The sequence below is a fragment of the Anomaloglossus baeobatrachus genome, chromosome 5 (assembly GCF_048569485.1).
Source record: "Anomaloglossus baeobatrachus isolate aAnoBae1 chromosome 5, aAnoBae1.hap1, whole genome shotgun sequence".
Taxonomy (NCBI): Eukaryota; Metazoa; Chordata; class Amphibia; order Anura; family Aromobatidae; genus Anomaloglossus; species Anomaloglossus baeobatrachus.
In genome coordinates this window covers 14,371,091-14,379,160 of record NC_134357.1, presented here as the reverse complement: position 1 = coordinate 14,379,160, position 8,070 = coordinate 14,371,091, and the positions used below count along the sequence as shown (strand labels likewise).

Here is an 8,070-nt window from a genome sequence, read left to right as displayed (position 1 = left end):
GGGGGGGGACCGAGAGGGACCGGACAAGGACCGATCTCTCACATTTGACTGTTAGATCACGTCAAATGTGAGAGAAACCATTAAAATGCATTAAAAACCGGCATTTCATTTTGCAGGTACATGCTTGCCGTTATTCGGTTAATAACGGCGATCACCGTACCTTTAAATGAAAAAACCGGCCTGAACCGTAATCTCCAGGGTCTCAGCTACCCCCGGCAGCTGAGACCCCGGAAATTTTCCGACTCTGGGGGGCGCTAGACCCTTTTTTCCGACCGCCGTTAAAAAGCGGCGGATCGGAAAAAGTACCCGAATATGCCGCCGTTAAAAGGCGTATCGGCGGTCGTAAAGGGGTTAAAGGAGTTCCCAGAGATGCTTAGCACTTGTTGTCCCTTTTGCCTTCACTCTGCGGTCCAGCTCACCCCAAACCATCTCGATTGGGTTCAGGTCTGGTGACTGTGGAGGCCAGGTCATCTGGCGTAGCACCCCATCACTCTCCTTCTTAGTCAAATAGCCCTTACACAGCCTGGAGGAGTGTTTGGGGTCATTGTCCTGTTGAAAAATAAATGATGGTCCAACTAAACGCAAACCGGATGGAATAGCATGCCGCTGCAAGATGCTGTGGTAGCCATGCTGGTTCAGTATGCCTTCAATTTTGAATAAATCCCCAACAGTGTCACCAGCAAAGCCCCCCCACACCATCACACCTCCTCCTCTATGCTTCACGGTGGGAACCAGCCATGTAGAGTCCATCCGTTCACCTTTTCTACAAAGACACGGTGGTTGGATCTAAAGATCTCAAATTTGGACTCATCAGAGCAAAGCACAGATTTCCACTGGTCTAATGTCCATTCCGTGTGTTCTTTACCCAAACAAGTCTCTTCTGCTTGTTGCCTGTCCTGAGCAGTGGTTTCCTAGCAGCTATTTTACCATGAAGGCTGCTGCACAACGTCTCCTCTTAATAGTTGTTCTAGAGATGAGAAGGTGTGTCCAAACTTTTGGTCTGTACTGTGTGTGTGTGTGTGTGTATATATATATATTGTACTGGCTGTAGTACCCGGGCGTTGCCCGGGATAGTAACTGTCTCTTTGTCTCTCTCTCAGTCTCTGTCTGTGTGTCGCTGTCTGTCTGTCACTCTGTCTGTCTCTTTCCTTATCTGTCTGTGTCTATCTGTTTCTATCTCTGTGTCTGTCTGTCTCTCTCTATCTCTGTGTCAGTCTCTATGTCTGTGTCTGTCTGTCTCTCTTTCCCCATCTGTCTCTTTCCCCTTCTGTCTCTTTCCTGGTCTGTCTCTTTCCCCGTCTGTCTCTTTCCCGGTCTGTCTCTTTCCTGGTCTGTCTCTTTCCTGGTCTGTCTCTTTCCCCGTCTGTCTCTTTCCCGGTCTGTCTCTTTCCTGGTCTGTCTCTTTCCCCATCTGTCTCTTTCCAGGTCTGTCTCTTTCCAGGTCTGTCTCTTTCCTGGTCTCCCTCTTTCCAGGTCTGTCTCTTTCCAGGTCTTTCTCTTTCCAGGTCTGTCTCTTTCCTGGTCTGTCTCTTTCCAGGTCTGTCTCTTTCCCCGTCTGTCTCTTTTCCCGTCTGTCTCTTTTCTCATCTGTCTCTTTCCTCATCTGTCTCTTTCCCTGTCTGTCGCTTTCCTCGTCAGTGTCTTTCCCTGTATGCCTGTCTCTGTCTGTCTCTTTCTTTGTCTGTCTCTGTCTCTCTGTTTCTTTCCCCATCTGTCTCTTTCCAGAACTGTCTCTTTCCCAGGTCTGTCTGTTTTCCCGTCTGTCTCCCCGTCTCTTTTCCTGTCTCTTTCCCTGTCTGTCTTGGTCCATCTCTTTGTCTGTGTCCTTTCCTGTCTGTCTCTTTCCCTGTCTGCCTGTCTCTGTCTGTCTCTTTTTCTCTGTCTCTTTCCCCGTCTGTCTCTATCAAGGTATGTCTCTTTCACCATCTGTCTTTGTCTGTCTCTCTGTCTGTCTCTTTCCCGGTCTGTCTCTTTCCCTGTCTGTCTTTTTCTACATCTGTCTCTTTCCAGGTCTGTCTCTGTCTCTTTCCCCGTCTTTCTCTTTCCCCGTTAGTGAGACTCTTGAGCACACCACTTGCGGGTTAGCAATTAAGGGGTATGGTGTAGCCATACATATTAGCTCCCCCTTGGAGATCCAGCATCCTCTTATGAATATCTACACCGGACCAGGACTTTATACCGGTGAGATTGTTCCATCTCTACCTTTACATACCTTATAATAGGTGGGGTGTACAACATTAACCCAAATTCATACAGAGGCATCCATTTTGTCATAGTTAGTGGATTTCACTATCCACACTGACTTTGGTTTTCTGACCCTTATTTAAGGGTTTTACATGTTTTATATGTTTTGTTTGTCTCACATCCCCTGTTTTTAATCATTATATTAAAGGTTACATTTTAACATTATCTAGCTACCAACCCTCTTTCCCCGTCTGTCTCTGCCTGTCTCTTTCCCCTTCTGTCTCTGTCTGTCTCTGTCTCTTTCCCCGTCTGTCTCTTTCACCGTCTGTCTGTCTCTGTCTGTCTCTTTCCCCATCTGTCTCTGTCTGTCTCATTCCCCGTCTGTTTCTGTCTGTCTCTTTCACCGTCTGTCTCTGTCTGTCTCTGTCTCTCTCTCTATCCGTCTCTCCACCAACATCATATTACCTCACACAGAAGCTTCTTATACTATGAATCTCCTTTGTTCCTATAGCAACCAATCACAGCTCCTATTAATAGCCTGTAGCTCGCAGCTCCATTCACTTTAATGGAGGCAGGTTTTTTGGAGAGTAACTGTAAAGCGCGGGGTTAAATTTTCCTGTGAAAACATAGTCTATGACGTTCCCTGGGTCACACGAGGCATCAGAAGCCGCGGTGAACGCCAACTACCTGAATACTCAGGAGATGGTGAATCGGTTCCGGAGCCATGGCATCCCGGAACATTGAAGAACAGAGAAACGGCGGCAAGATGACGAAACAGTGCCTGGTGCTGGGTCCAAGAGAGGAATCAGCTGGACCTGAAGTTTAATTTATTTATTTTTTTAGCATAACTTCCCCCCATTTATTAACCCATTAAATCCTTAAAATGGATCCCAAGGTAACAAGCAGCAAAAATGAATCCACAGGGAATTATTGAAATTATGGAGTAAAGTTGTTTTATTTATACTTTTCAGCAAATGCCTGAAATTGGGAGGATGAGAACACGTCTTATTCCAAAATGTCAAAACCCGGATGATGGCGGCCATGTAACATGTCCCCGAGCTAAAAAGGAAGAAGATGCAGAACAAAAGCTTAATAGAAATTAAACACAATCTGGGAGAAAAGGTCGAATATCGGAAATATGATGACAATTTTTTAAAACTTTTTTTGCCTTTTAAATTAGGAATCTGCAGTTATAAGGATCTAAGGGTTCAGTGAAGAGAAGAAACTTACTCTCATACACAATTTGTGTGCATTGTCTTTATGAGGCCTGGGGGGTCAGTATTGGGGCCTCTAGTTGGAGGGCTGTATTTCTTCAGGGGGTTTATACTGGGATCGGTGCATTTTTAGCTCATCTGGGGTCTGTATTTCATCTGTGGTCTGTATTTTTCATGGTTTCTGGTCTCTATTTTGTGGGTCTGTGTTTTCCATTATTTGAAGGGTCTGTGTTAGGTATCTGGCCTTGGGTCTGTATTAAGCAATGAGTCTTGGGTCTGTTCTTCTCAAAGTGCAGTGTTGGCGTCCATGCAGTGACGCCAACGTACTCACCGCCTTGGCCAGACTGCATACTCGCCATCACTTCCCTGCTGTACCCTCCTCCTCTCTGGGTACGCCGCACAGGTCCTGCAAATATACTCTTAGGGCATGCATGCTTACAGTTGTTGCGGGTAGGGCCACAGACCGCGGCAGGGGGGCTTCTCGAGACGCTCGGATCCGGGGTCGTTGCGGTGGTTCGACGGGAAGCTGGACCTGGGCCTGAGCACCCGTCTGTCGCCTGCAAGTGAAAAAGGGGTATTATATATATATATATATATAGGGGAGGTTTGTCAATGATGCCACCCGTGGTATGTGGTAGTTTTGGTGGCACCACCGCTGCCGCTGGAGGTGGTGCCCGGGGTTGATGGAGTGGGGCAGTTGGATGTTATCCCCTTCATGGGTAGGGGAAGTGTTGTCCCGGGACCGCGGTACGGGCGGATGGTGTGACGGAGTGCAGTCTGAAGGGTTGGACCGGATGGTGCCGGTATACTTACAGTTCTGAAATAACTTGACACAGAGTCCAGATGGTAAACCAAATCACCAGTAGCCGGTTGCCTCTGAAGGGGGGGTGTTTGGATCCCACACTCCGGTATTGTAGAACAGGGGCCCTTCCACCTGCACATTGTATTTAAGTCTTTTACTGTAACTACTCCGTGTGAAACGGGGAAGTCCACTCCCGGTGATACTGTGTATTGGAAGCTGTGGCCCGCGAGAACTGACCCGTGGGATCTTGACAGGCAATTGCGGAGCCCTATCCCCCTCGTTGGGCTTCCGTCTCGCTCTATCTGGGTCTCCTGTGGGACAAGACCTGAAATCTTGTCCCCGGCTGGTTAATTGGTAAGGGGCTTAAAGCTGCTCCTCGCCCTGGGGTCCATGTACCCCGTTTGTGCACGGCTCCGGACCGGATTCCCGCTGTCGGCACTGGCAGGCTGCGACCCTGCCCCGGTCCACTTAAGGTTTCCTGCGGCCGGATCTCCGTTGCCTGTGGCCCTGTCTACCGACTTCCACCTAGTCAGTTGTCAAGTCGTCTGGTAGCCCAGGAGCTCCAACCCCTCACTACCCTGTTAACCGTCCCCCACTCAACTGTCAACTCTCTGACTGACTGAAACTGGCCCCTCCCATAACATCTCAGAACCCCTAGGGTGGGCGTCACCATCCGCTTGGCCCCGCCCACTGGTGTGTCCCTGTTGTCATGGTGGGTGACTAGGTTTTGCTGGCTGATGTTGTGTACCTAGATGTGGGGATTGTGATGGAGGACCAAAGAGGAGAGAATCCTGCACCTGTAAGGGGGGTGCAGTCATCTGTGACACCCTGATCTTGTCAGGGCATCAAACGTACATACACCAACGCTCCTATTAAAGGGCCAGCGCACCAATTCCTGGAAATGTCTCAGAGGCTTTAAGTATTTATTTTAAGGCATCGAAAAAAAACCCATAGATGATCCAGCAAGGAATGGAAGTCCACCAGGAATAAGTAAAATCGTGCATTTTATTTTTTTTAATCTTATAATATCCATTGCATATACATTCACCAGAAAAAAACTCTAAAAACACTCTAGGTTGTGTGGCAAGTTACAGATCAACACGTTTCAGCTAACTTACAAGCTTTAATCATGATACAAAAAATTACACCATTAGTGCTATATATAAGAAAGTCCAAATATGTTTTATATATAGCAGTAACGGAGTAATTTTAAATAAAATGCAAGATTTTACTTATTCCTGGTGGACTTCCTTCCCTCGCTGGATCATCTTTGTATTTTTTCCTTGCTACATAGTTTCCAAGTGAGATTCCTGCCAGGATTGGAAGCAAGAGCGTAAAAAAGTGGGTGAGCTGACATGACTTTGTGGTTTTTTTTTTGTTTATTTAAGGCATCCTCCCATTAAGGAAGGTGCCTGCACAATACTCCTAGTTTGTTAGTCTTTTAGTCTGCTAGCTAGTTGTCAGGTCCCTGCCGTGCCCACCATATCTGTCCATACCTGTACCTCCCTGCACCTGTGTCTATACCTGAGTCCACTGTCAGAGTACCGTTCACTGCCCTGGGAATCGTACCTGGTGTCTGCCTCGTTGCAGGTGCTTAGGTACACTCCTCCCACTAAAGGGTAAACCGTGTCCCCCCGTGGTCCAATGGGTCCATTCTTGCTCGCCACGTCAACAACACTGGCGATTCTGTATTTCTTTAGTGAAGCTTAGTGTGAGATCTGTGTACAGAGAGGGGTTTGGTCTGGGGTCTGTATTTCCAGTGGGGTCTGCTCTGTGCATTGTCTCTAGGGAGTCTGAAATTTTCATTATTTAGGGGTTTAGTCCGGACTCTTCATTTATGGGGTCTTTGGTCTGTTTTTAGGGGGTCTGGTCTGGGCTGCATTTTTTTTTACTGAGTTTGTGTTCTGTATTTAGGGGTTGTGGTTTGGGGATTGTATATAAGGGGCCTGGCTAGGGTTTCTATTAGCATTTTGCTTAGTTTGGGGTCTTTATTCTCTGAGGGTTTGTGTCCTGTTCGGGGTCCTGTATTTGAGGGGTCTGTTCTGTGCCCTGTATTATAGGGCTCAGGTCTGGGGTCTCTGTTGGATTAAGGGTGGCGGTCTGGGGTCATTATAAGATGTTTTGTGCCGCAGGGGAATCTTCAGATCATTTCTTTTATAACTTCTAAATGATGGAAAATATGAAATAAGGAAAACAAATGCACAAAGTGTGACATCGACATGCTCTCATCTAACATTCTTTTTCTGAAATTCATGTATTTCAGCCCAAAAATCATTTTTACTATTGGGTTTTCATTAAAAAATGTGGCACCGCTTATCCTTTTTGCTATTTTGATGTGTTCTGTGGTCATAAATCACCCGAGAGGAGCTCAGAAAATCATAAAAAAGAGATAATAATTTTATTCATTTATATAGCGCTATTAATTCCACAGCGCTTTACATACATTGGCAACACTGTCCCCATTGGGGCTCACAATCTAGAGTCCCTATCTGTATGTCTTTGGAGTGTGGGAGGAAACCGGAGTACCCGGAGGAAACCCACACAAACACAGGGAGAACATACAAACTCCCTGCAGATGGTGTCCTTGGTGGGATTTAAACCCAGGACCCCAGCGCTGCAAGACTGCAGTGCTAACCACTGAGCCACCACAAGACTGCAGTGCTAACCACTGAGCCACCACAAGACTGCAGTGCTAACCACTGAGCAGCCACAAGACTGCAGTGCTAACCACTGAGCCACCACAAGACTGCAGTGCTAACCACTGAGCCACCGTGCCACCCAACCAATAGAAGTTCTTCCATTGCATTGCCTGAATGAGCTCACTGACAGATTCTCAGTTCACTGATTTGTCGCCAGCAATAAACTGAGACCATAGAAAGCAAACGGTGCAAGATTTTTATTGGAACCCAATAGATAACATGATTTTTCGGTCTGGCCGGGATGTGCAGGGTTAAGTGGCCCCTCTCCCCTCGATGTAAAGGACACAATTTGTCACGCTGCGTCTCTCTGAATCCCCCCTGGAACCAATTACAACTTCTTTGGTCACCAATCAAGATAATTATGTAGCATCTTCTGCAATGAAGGCAAAAAATGGACGGAGCGGAGGAGGAATGGGTCTCGGGCTCGCTGTTAATTTTCCTTTACAGGCTGCAGGGGAACGGATCAGCGTGAGGTTGTGGACGGCGCTCGCTACATCGGATCCTTTGTCGCACTGTCAGCCCAGATTTATACCTTTATCCTTAAAGGGACAATTTATTCTGGCTGATATAGAAGGCTGTGATATACGGCGCGCAGACGGCGGCGGCTCCGTCCGCAGAGTACGGCAGCGGCAACGCCAGCAGCATTGTCATAATCACCGCAGCCGGTGCTTCTTACCATTGCTAAGGTCATCTATCACTGCAAAACAAGGATCAATAATAGAAATGACACAGCAAACTGCCCCCCGGGCCGAAGACGGAGACCCCCACTGGGCACCGCGTAGGAAAAGATGCTCTGATGCCCCCTGCAAACAGTCAGGACCCCATTATACACTAAAAAGAGTCAAGAAGATCCGTCAAGAGCAGCTATGTTCACACTTGTAGTTTTGGATCAGTCACGATCCATTGTCTTGAGGAATTACGGTATCCTGCAAAATATTTTGCAGGATTCCGTTTTTTCCCCATAGACTTCTATTAGCGACGGATTGTGACTGATGCCCTTGCGTTGCATCCGCCGCACAATGGATCAGTCATTTACTGACTGACCATCAGGTGGGAGCAACGACGCTGAATGTTAGGCTAGGTTCACACTTCCGTTGTTTTGCATCAGTTACAATCCGTCGCCTAGAGGAATTACGGTATCCTGCAAAATATTTTGCAGGAATCCAGTTTT

At 47.3% G+C, this 8,070-nt stretch overlaps 1 long non-coding RNA gene across 1 annotated transcript; it reads right to left on the bottom strand.

Moving 5' to 3' along the window:
- Positions 1-3,164: 3,164 nt before the first annotated feature.
- Positions 3,165-4,306, bottom strand: LOC142310654 (uncharacterized). The gene is made up of 3 exons (XR_012754204.1): positions 4,212-4,306; positions 3,838-3,955; positions 3,165-3,243 (listed from the first exon to the last, which is right to left on the bottom strand). It is a non-coding gene; the product is annotated as an uncharacterized LOC142310654 (long non-coding RNA).
- Positions 4,307-8,070: the final 3,764 nt, after the last annotated feature.